Below are 10,925 nucleotides of genomic sequence, written 5' to 3'. Positions count from 1 at the left end.
CTCAACTGTAAGAGAGCTGCAGTGCTAAACATTTTATATCAAAATACTAAGTCTGACAGCGTGACAGCTCACATTGTGAACGAGTAACAATTTTATTTCAAAGAAAAAAATAATGTTAAGTAATATTTCCAAAACAATGAATTTTATAGATTTAAGCTCATACAGTTATAAAATCATGTACTGCTTAGATTAGCGATGCTTAGATTGGCGATGAGCCTACCTAAAATATTCATGATCTTTTTGAAAGTAGAATGAGATGGTTTTCTTTAAAGTTTATTTGAAGAAAAAAAAATGGTTTCTTGGTGTTTCTATACATTTTAAACCTGATCTTCCTACTCGCTTATCATGTGGTTATTCTAGGTTCTCCAATTATAATCTGCTATAGTTATTTTTTCCCGGTATTTACTTCAGGAAATTCATATTTTTGGTGGTGGGTTTTAGTTGCCAAAAAATATCTAGCATGTTATTGCTCAACTATATTTATATATGTTTAGAGAACTAGTTGTTTTGTTATGTTTAGAGAATTAGTTAATAAAGATAATACAGTATTTTAATGAATACAGATAATTAGTCTATGATAGAAACTGTTGATTGCGAATATATTGGGTTAAAATCCTCTTCCCGACTTGTTAACCGTAGTATGTTTTCGTGGTTTTCCTCTCCATGTAACGAAAATGCGGCTTAGTTCCATCTAAAAGTCTTTCACCAAGGGTAGTTTCGCCCAATACTTGATACTGTGTCTTCGTTGTTGGGTTCAAAATTATAAGGCTGCTGAGTTGATAGTCGTAAACTCAGAATTGGGTCGACGCTTCAAAATAGTCAAACATATCCATAGTCGTTGATAAGAAAATGTTTTAATTAAAAAAAAGTACGTTTTTGAATATTGTAAGCTAATTGTTAGTATAAGTCAAAATTATGAAATGTTGCTACTGGCCATTTTTTGCAATGGTTACTTCTTTTCAACTTACGGACGTCCCGCAGTGGACTGATCGTTAAGACACGGTTCCCAGCAGATCACCGAAGTCAAGCATCACTGGCTACGGTCAGTGTGCGGGTGGGTGACCACTTGGATCAGTCTGCGTAGGGACCGAGGGAGTGCGGTATTGGTCCTCGTTAAGCTGTGCTACCGTAAAGTGCTCGACTTCGCTTACAGGTCATCGAGCTACCGAAGCAGGGGTGCCATCCCCTCCGCAGAGGATCAAAATTGTGATGGCATGTCTTCGGATCATCCTGCGGGATGTTTCCCAGACCATCGCCAATAGCCCATTGTGCAGCTCTAGTGCGACGTAAATTAACAACAACAATCAACTTACGGACACTTTTTAAAAATTTTAAACAATTTAAAAAAGACCGTGGATAATCATAATGAAATGTGAAGTCGATTAGACTGCTTTTTAGACCCACTGGAACAAGAAAGCGGGAAAGGCCGCTGTTGAAATAGGCTGACTCAGTGGAGTCTGATTTTCTCGAAATTAATGAAAAGAATTGGAGATCAAAGATAAATCGAAAACCGTCATGGAGAAATCTCCTGAGGAAGACATTGGCTCACATTGGGCTGTCTGGCCAACTATAATGATTATGATGACCATTAGCATAAATCATTATAGTGCATTTTAATACAATCGTCTTTTTTGGTAGGTGGGTAGGTACTTCATTTACGTCGCACTAGAGCTGCACAATGGATTATTGGCAACAGTGTGGGAATCATCCCTGAGGATGATCCGAAGACATGCCATGCCAATTTTGATTCCATACCGAGGGGATGACTCCCCTGCTTTGGTAGGCCAACGACCTGCTTGCGAGGTCGAGCACTTTACGGTAGAACAGTTTAATGATGACCGACAAAGCTGACCTTCAGTCCCTACGCAGAAGGATCAAAGTGGTCACCCACCCGCTAGCTGACCGCAGCCAGTGATGCTTGACTGCGGTGCTCCATTGGGTGCTCCTTTACGATCAGTCCACTACGGGACTAGTCTTTTTTGAAAAGGTTTTCAAAGATAACAGATGTTTTTTAGAATCTTTTACCGATTCTTATAAATTAATGATAACGATATTGATTTGACTTTAAAGACGAATTTAGTTTTATAAAAACAACTTAATTGTTTAGTGTGCTGAACTCGAGCAAATCGCTTAAAAAATTGCAACTGTAATTTACCTAGCTATCCTGACTGGGATTTTGTCCACATTGATTATGCTTAGTGCTTAAAAAAGCATAAGTACGAAATTATTCGTTCAGTTGTTGAAAAAGCCGTTTTTTTTAATCCATTTTTTTAAACACGTTTTTTTAACTGGATCCTAAATGAAAAGTTCACAGACCTAATGCTTTTAGTCAAAAATCGCATATTTGACATGAAAAAACCGAAACCATAATTTTAAATTAAGATTGATAATGACTTTTTTTTCACTTCAATAAAACTATCAGAACCATAAAGCACATTTTTTTTTTTAAAAACAAGCAAAATATTAGTTCCGAGAATTATTTTAAATACGTATGTCTTAACTAGGACTGGGCGATATTAGAAATTATATATCGTGATGCATCGTCAGTTTTGCATCGTGACATAGCGATGTATCGCGATATAGTATTTTTGAATTTCATTTGCTTGTGAGGCACAGAAAGTCAGATTTCTATCAAAACTTCATACTCAGATTGATTTAAATCAATTTATAAATTTGACGATATATATGTTTTGCTTAAGAAAGATATTAAATAAATTGACAACAATGTACAAATCTTACTTAAAATATTTGTTGAAATGTTTGTTTAGAAATTCATAATACGCGTAAAACAAAGTGTTAAAAATTTTTTTTAAAGCGTTTTTTACAAATTAATATTTTCTTGTACTAATGCATAAATAATTTCATCATTATTAAGTTCGATCGTAATGTTCAATTTCTAAATGAAACGTTAAAAATTATTTGTATGTTTAAAACAAAGTGCTAAATAAATTTTAGAAAAAAGAAGAAAAAAACGCTTTTGAAACACTATTTTTTATTATTATCATTTCAGTTATTATAGTTCATTTACGTCACACTAGAGCTGCACAATGGGCTGTTGGCGACGGTCTGGGAAACATCCCTGAGGATGATCCGAAGACATGCCATCACAATTTTGATCCTCTGCAGATGGGATGGCACCCCCGCTTCGGTAGCTCGATGACCTGTAAGCGAAGTCGAGCACTTTACGGTAGCACAGTTTAACGAGGACCGATACCGCACACCCTCGGTCCCTACGCAGACTGATCCAAGTGGTCACTCACCCGCACACTGACCGCAGCCAGTGATGCTTGACTTCGGTGATCTGCAGGAAACCGTGTCTTAAAGATCAGTCCACTGCGGGACCTTATCATTTCAGATAAATAATTAAATTAAATTAAATAATGAACGAAAAACAAAGTAAGATTTAATTTCTTAAAAATAAAAAAATTGTGATATTCGATAATATATTTAGCTAATTAACAAATAATATGAAAAGAATATTTTAAAAAAAAAAATTATTATACTCTCTAATAAAACGAAGTGCTAAATGATTTTAAAAAATGAATAAAATACGCAAACCTTTCAAATTTTTTTTGTATAAACAAAGTTGATTGATATATGTTCAAATCCAAACGACAAAAAAAAAATTTTTTTTTTTACTTTATTTCTAAAAATAAAAACAACAAGATTTATAAATTTAAAATCGGTAATAAAAACTCATTAAATTATTTGAAGTTTCATCAAAAAAATTTTAAATAAATTTAAAGAAAGTAAAAAAATAACCTAATAAATTCAATTCTTTATGGGCGCCTAAATTAGATTGCCGATAATTTTCATATTTAAAGATAAAAAGAAGTTTTTTTTAAAAAAAAAACTTATCTAATTAATGAAGAAACTCTTCTTTATATATTCTTTTCAATAATAGATTGCCTTCAGAACGAGGTAACATCGGCGATCACGAAGTTAGTTCCACTGAAAATAATCTACAAGAAAAGTTGCGACAAAGAAGAAAAAAGCTAAAAGGTGCGAAAAGGAACATGCGATATAACGATATGTGCTCTCAAAACTCTGATTCTACAGCTCACCATCAAGGCCATTTCAACATAACGAAACGAACATCGTCTTCCACAGCGCGAGTCGACATCGGAACGTAAAGAGAAGAGTCTTTTATCCCTATATCGTTATCTTATATCCTTGCGTGTCTTATTTCGCTATATCGTTTTGCACTCGCCTTGAATGAAAGTCGCTGTATCGTCTTGCCGATATATGCGTTAAATCGATATGTCTCGATACATCGATTTATAGCCCAGTCCTAGTCTTAACATTTTTACTACGTATAAGAGGCTCACATTTTGTAATAATTGATAATTTATTTTTATTTAACATTAAAATAGTATTTAAAATTAAATTAAGTTGGAAAAAAACTTACTTTATAACGGTTGTAATTTGGTAAACAGATTCACCTAAATGCAGTTAATAAGTTTCTAAAACACTTTAAAAAAAAAAAGAAAAGAAATAAAAAAGTCTGGATGAAAGTTTGGAGTTTTTAAGGTTCCCCTTCTGAAAAAATTGTCACCACAACACTGTTCAAAAAGGAATGCATTTTTTTTAAAAAAATTTAAAAAATGCGTCCCTAATTGAATATTTCAAAAGTTTTGCAAAAATTATTTTTTCTCCTCTTGACTACGCTAGTATAAATGTACGCTCGTAATTTGTGATTTGGCGTTGTTGTGTTCTGAGATTTGGCGTTTTTCAAACTTAATCTGGTAACCCTTTAATTGTTTTCATAATTTACAAAATAGTACTCGTTCAGTTCAATTTGAATTTTTCCAAAGCGACTATTATAAAAAAGCGATTAGTTATTATTAAATTAGTTAATTATTAATTTAATTAATTATTTAAGAAATTATTCTTGATAAAGTTATTCTTGGTGAGTACGTTTTATCTTTAATTTGAACATTTTTTTAAAAACTTTTTTAGTATTTATTTTAGTATTTATTAGAATTTAAAGCGTTTGTGACACGCAATGTTTTTTTGTTGTTGATGTATTAAGAAATATACAGTCGGACCTCTATTTAACGAAATCGCTAAATCCCGATAATAAGTTCGTTATATTGAAAATTCGTTAGGAAAAAAATCACCTTTTGAAATACTTAAATAACACAAAACAGGTTTTAAATTCATAAACACTATAGGTATAACTAAAATCGCAATAGATACACCTTTATTTTGTAGACGATAATCTACTATTTTCTTTATAAATCTTAACCATAAAAGAAATCCGAATGAAAAGCAAGAATAGAGTAGAACATTATCCAGTACATACATTTTCAACTAAAAAAAAAAGCTAAATTTAGGTATGAAATTATAATTTTAAACATGCATTACCACATGCGATCAATTACCACATAAGTTCAATTACCACTGATAAATTTTGTCTGAGTTTTTCGTTTGAAATTCAAACAAAAAGGGATTTTACTGCTTTCTCTAAAAGTTAAGTGACTTCGAAAATATATTCAATGTAATTTCCTCCACAAAATGTGTTAACAAGTTCGAAATGTTCTGAAATATTTTGGGAAACAGGGAAATTGAATCTCAAAGAAAAGTTCGTTATATGGAAAATTCACTTCGCTATTTGGAAGTTATTTTACGAAGAAATTTCCAAAATGTTCTTTGTTCATCGAAAAAAAAATCACAAAATAGAGAAGTTCGCAAAATGGAAGTTCGTTAATTAGAAGTTCGACAGTATTTTCTTTCAGCTGCTATAAAATTAGGTTTATTCTGTATGGACAAAATTTAAAAATGTACTTTTAAATTTTTTAAATTCAATTTCAACTTGTTTGATAAGTGTTTAAATACAAAAATAACAATAAATCAATTTTACTCGGATAGCTAAGTTATAGAAGACGTATTAAATTTATCCAGCATTTTCCTACATAATAGCAATATAGTCATATTCTATCTGATCATTGGTTTATTTTTCATATTTTTACGAATATAGTAGTGAAATTAATTTTGTAGTCAAAAGAAATTTTAAATTGAAGTTAAAACTTAAAATTTAGCTATCCAAGCAGTTGCGAAAATTTTGATTTGACTTCTTGTAGCTGTCTATTGAAACGATTGAAACTATTATGATAAACAAGCAATAATGAGCAACTCTACAGTTTTTCTTTTCTTTTTTGGGGAATTATTCAATTGCGGAAACTTCGGATTTGCCAAACAAAACTTGCTTTGTTTAAGAAAGTTATTACTGCTTCTAATAATTGAAATATTCCGGATAGAACGTTTTGATACATTTTATTTATACATTGTTATAAAATAATAATAGTTTTGAATAGTTAAGTTTAAAATTACTATCATCATTCAATAAATGAGTTTTGGTATAAAAATATTTCATTTTTAATATTTACTTGCATTATCGGTCAGATAGTAGTAAATTTTTTTTTTGTACAAAAACTTCTGAATAGAGATGGGCAAAACGAATAATCTAAGTGATTCAAATCTATAGAATCACTCCACCTTATGATTCGCACCACTGATTCGAATACCTTACTGATTCAAATCACTTACTGATTCAAATCACATTTTGATACTAGCAGTTAAATTATAACGAATAATTTTGAGTAACTAATAGAACAAACAAAACTAATTGAATTTCTTAAATTTCAGTTAGTTTTGTTTCACAGTGATGCTATGTCATATGCAGTTAAAAATTTCTTGTAAAACCAGACAGATCCTTACGGATTCATTATTAAGGGCTCAAGATTTTTCAATTAAAGAATTCGCGAAATTCAGATAAAAAATAAATAAAAATTAATAAAATATTTTTTTTGTAATTTCTTAAAATGTACCATAGTTAAATCTTTATAACAATTAGCAGCATATACAATATAATTATACGAAAGATATAATAAGTATATTTTAGTTGCTTCAAAGAATTTATTAATGAGAAAGAATTATGTATTTTTTTCGATCGATATTAGTTAAAAGAAAAATAGTGATAAATAAATTTTTTTCTAGTTTTTTGAAATTCCGATTTTTTTTTTTGAAGTACTTGATTCGAATCACGTAATTTGAAATGTGAAGTCGTTTATGTCAAGGTATTCGAATCAGTGATCCAAGTTGCTAGATTCAAAATGAGATTTGAATCACTTCTTGTGATCCGAATCACGTGATACAAATCGGTGTTTGAATCACATGATTTGAATCGCAGATCAGAATTAATTGATTCAAATGGTGATCCGAATCGTATAATTCGAATCAGTGATAGGAATCACTTCATAAGAATCAGTTATTCGAATGATTCGCTTTAAGTCAGTGATTTAATTCACTTGATTTAAATATTGATCAAAATTACATGATTTGAATAGTGATTCAAATTACTGATCGAAGCATGCGATTTGGATCAATGATTCGAATCCAGTGATTATCTTGAAAATGTAAATTGTTTTTAGCAGCATTCTAAGTAGCTAAGTAGTAATTATTTTGAAAAATGCTATAAAAACTTTCCACGATCATCAAATCTCATTTCTTTCATTAGCTGTCAAAAACGATTCAATACAAAATTATGAAAAATTCTTTGGTTTTCTGTGCATGTGCACACTGAAAAAATTGGAATGATGGGCAGGGGGCATGGGCAGGGATGATGGGCAAACTTTTTTGATCGAGGGCAAAAAATAGAGAAAAAAAATAGTTTGGTGAACCGATTAAAAACTTCTAAAAGGAAAAAAAAATGATTTACAAGCATTAATATAAATATTTAATGAGATGAATGAAATTGCGATTTCATTTTCAAAAGTTCTTTATATTGAGGTTCGAAGTGAGATGTGCTTATTTTAAGGAACGAGGTTAAATGCTTTTCTGTTAGTCTACTTCTGATATTTTTTCTAAGGTTCGTAGTTGAAAACAATTGTTCACATATATAGGATGGAGCAAACATAACATTGATTTTCTGGACATGAGATATTAAATTTTGGAAGCAACCTTCGGTAATGATTTGTAAAACTCAAACTTTGGCATATTTAAAAACAAATGCTTCAGAGGATTGGTTGATTGCAACTCAATTCTAGCTGCAAATCTGATCTCACTTTTTCACAATTTACTTTAAAAGGCATGATAAGAATTTTAATTCTGTTTGAATGGCACTGAAATCTTGAAATCTGAGTTCAAATTCAAAATGGAGTTTTTTCAAGCCATCTTCATAATTCTTAAGCTTCAGTTTAAAAGCTTTGATATTAAAGACTTAAATGTTAAAAGACTTGAGTGTTAAGATGCAAGGGACTTGCATCTTAAGATTGAATATTTCCCAGGAAATAAATATTCAATAATTCAGATTTTCAATTCAGTTCACGTTGTTCTGGACTATATATTTTATAATAATATTTAATATTAACGATATGTAATGTTAATGCGATATGTTGTAATATGTAATTGAATAGTTTGAGTTAATATTTTTCATAATCTTGTTTAAAGAAGAGACAAAGATAAAAATCGCACATTATTCATAAAAATAGCAACAATTACAAAGAATTTCACCGGAGAAAACATTTACATTATGAAAAAATTTAAAGAAATCCGCGTTGTTGAAAATAGGAAAACCTGCTTAGCTCACTTATTCACCTCTGCTTATTTATCCCTTCCCTCCTTTTTATTCACTCACCCAAATTCAAAATTTTATCTTTTTTATTAAAAAAAAAGATTTAAATAAAACCGAATTATCAGTTTCAACTCATAAATAAGTATTAGATGATTCTTTTATCGAATTTAAATATTTTAGCATCCGCTAATGTCTTGTAGCAAAGACGACTAAGATATTTCATGTTTTGTTGGAGTAGTATTTCAGTGATTGTCAGTAAAAAGTTGCTTCAAATCTAAACTATTTCTAGTATATTTCTGTCTTAGTATTTTTCTGTTCTGTTCATCGTACTGTGTCTACATCGTTACACTTATCATTTTTATAACGAATGGTTATACTGTAGGCAAGTCAGGTACTTCTGTCACATTTTCTTTAAAATGACCTGTGAAAAGTTTTATTACCCGGTATTTAGTACCTGGAACAGTTTTTAGACCCGGTGCTGGGTACCTCGCCAATTTTACCGGGTATCTCGTGTCCAGATGACACTCATTTATGTTCGACGCAACCATATTTAGAAGAAAAGTAACCATATTTTTAGTTTTGGAAATACGCATATTTCATCTATCGATCAAGATGAAATAACTGCAGGACATATTTTGCACAGAATTCTGGGAAACCTCGATAAAATATACCATAAGATCTATATTCTCTTAAGAAATCTGTCTGCTTAGAAACAGAACATGCTGAAAACTATTTAAACAAAATTAGTATGATAGTTAAATAAATACCAAATTATACACAAGGTCAAAGTGAATTAAAAAATAAGGAATAAAATTCAAACTTTAGATAGAGAGAGATATAGATTAGTTATTGATAGATCGATAGATAGATAGATAAAGAGAAATTATTGCAATTTATCCACAATTATTGCGATTTCATTGTTAGGATGACGGTCTTAAGATTGAGTAATAAAAATTACAGTTTTAAAGAGATTCCGCAACAATATGCTTAAAATTACTTTTTTCTTTTCCTTAACTGTCAATAGCTATAAAATTTTAACTGCAACAAATTTATGATAGTTTTTTTTTCCTACTAATTAAACAGTAAATAAAAACAAACATAAACGCTTTGATAGAAGAAAGAAATTTATTTTGAAAAAAAGAAAAAAAGAAAAATCTAGTCTTTCCCCCCTTTTACTCTTTTCTTATTATACAGTAGAAAAGCAAAAGAACTTTATATATATATATATATATATATATATATATATGTTGCATACGCCATGCAGCGCCACCTGTGAGTAAGCAGACTCCCTTACATTCTCTCACTGAACGGCTACGGGGAGCGAGCTCATTAAGATGTTCCAGCTCTAATTATTTTGTACTGCCATTTAAGTGTTTTTTGTCACAATAAAAGCTTTAAAATGCAACCCTAGACTGCTTTGAAGCTTCATCGACACTCCCCGTCCGTAACATGGGGGCTCTACCCGGTCATCGGAACCTGATGCTTAAAATTGAAAGCGATAGCCGCCCAAACAAAATGGCGCAATAACTCTACTTCATAAGTCGGCCAATAACCCCGCCGCATAATTCAAAATATCTTCGATCAATTTTATCTACGAAGGCCAATTTTCCCGCCTGAACTGAAAAGCCAATTTCCCGCTTTGAAAACAACGAACTATTGCTGAAAAATATTCAACTACAAAAGGCCAATTCTCCCGCCTATACTGAAAAGCCAATTTCCTGCTTTGAAAACATCGAACTATTGCTGAAAAATATTCAACTACAAAAGGCCAATTCTCCCGCCTATACTGAAAAGCCAATTTCCCGCTTTGAAAACATCGAACTATTGCTGACAACTGTTCAACTTCAAAAGGCCAATTCCACCGCCTATGATATATTTCCAGATCTAAATATCTTCTACAGCGAAAAATCAACAACTCAAGAGGCCAATTTCCCCGCCTAAGTGTCTAAAGAAATATCTTCCACAACTACGTTCTACAACAAAGCCAATTCAACCACCTGTGTGACCAATTTCCCGTCCACAATTAAGGAATCTCTCTACATCAACATTCAACGAATTAAGAAATCGATACTTCTCTTCTACATAAGTCACGGCATTCAACGTCAACAACGATAAAAGTCGTAGCATCGTAGTGAAACAGTAGTGAATACTTATATCAACAAACACCGATATCTTCAAACAAGGTAGGATCAATCCTTTTTATTATCAAATATGTATCGAAATACTAAAAAAGAAGATTTAATTAATACCGTTAAGGAATTAGGAATAGATATTCCAGAAAATGCTACTATTATTTGTTTAAAAGAACTTATAGAAAAAACTGATACGTTCAAAAATGAACCAGAATTTG

The 10,925-nt window shown here is 31.0% G+C and overlaps 1 protein-coding gene across 1 annotated transcript in view; it reads left to right on the top strand.

Moving 5' to 3' along the window:
- The first annotated feature begins 4,773 nt into the window (after positions 1-4,773).
- Positions 4,774-10,925, top strand: part of LOC107443666 (uncharacterized) — a 51,988-nt gene continuing 45,836 nt past the window's right edge. The window contains exon 1 of the mRNA XM_087150406.1: positions 4,774-4,909. The gene's annotated coding sequence lies outside the window, so the exon portion shown is untranslated. The remainder of the gene's footprint in view (positions 4,910-10,925) is intronic.

Source organism: Parasteatoda tepidariorum, chromosome 1 (assembly GCF_982258835.1).
Source record: "Parasteatoda tepidariorum strain Cologne lab strain chromosome 1, Ptep-v5.0, whole genome shotgun sequence".
NCBI classification, from domain to species: Eukaryota; Metazoa; Arthropoda; class Arachnida; order Araneae; family Theridiidae; genus Parasteatoda; species Parasteatoda tepidariorum.
Note: the sequence above shows the minus strand (reverse complement) of the source record. Positions and strands in the feature narration are given on the sequence as shown.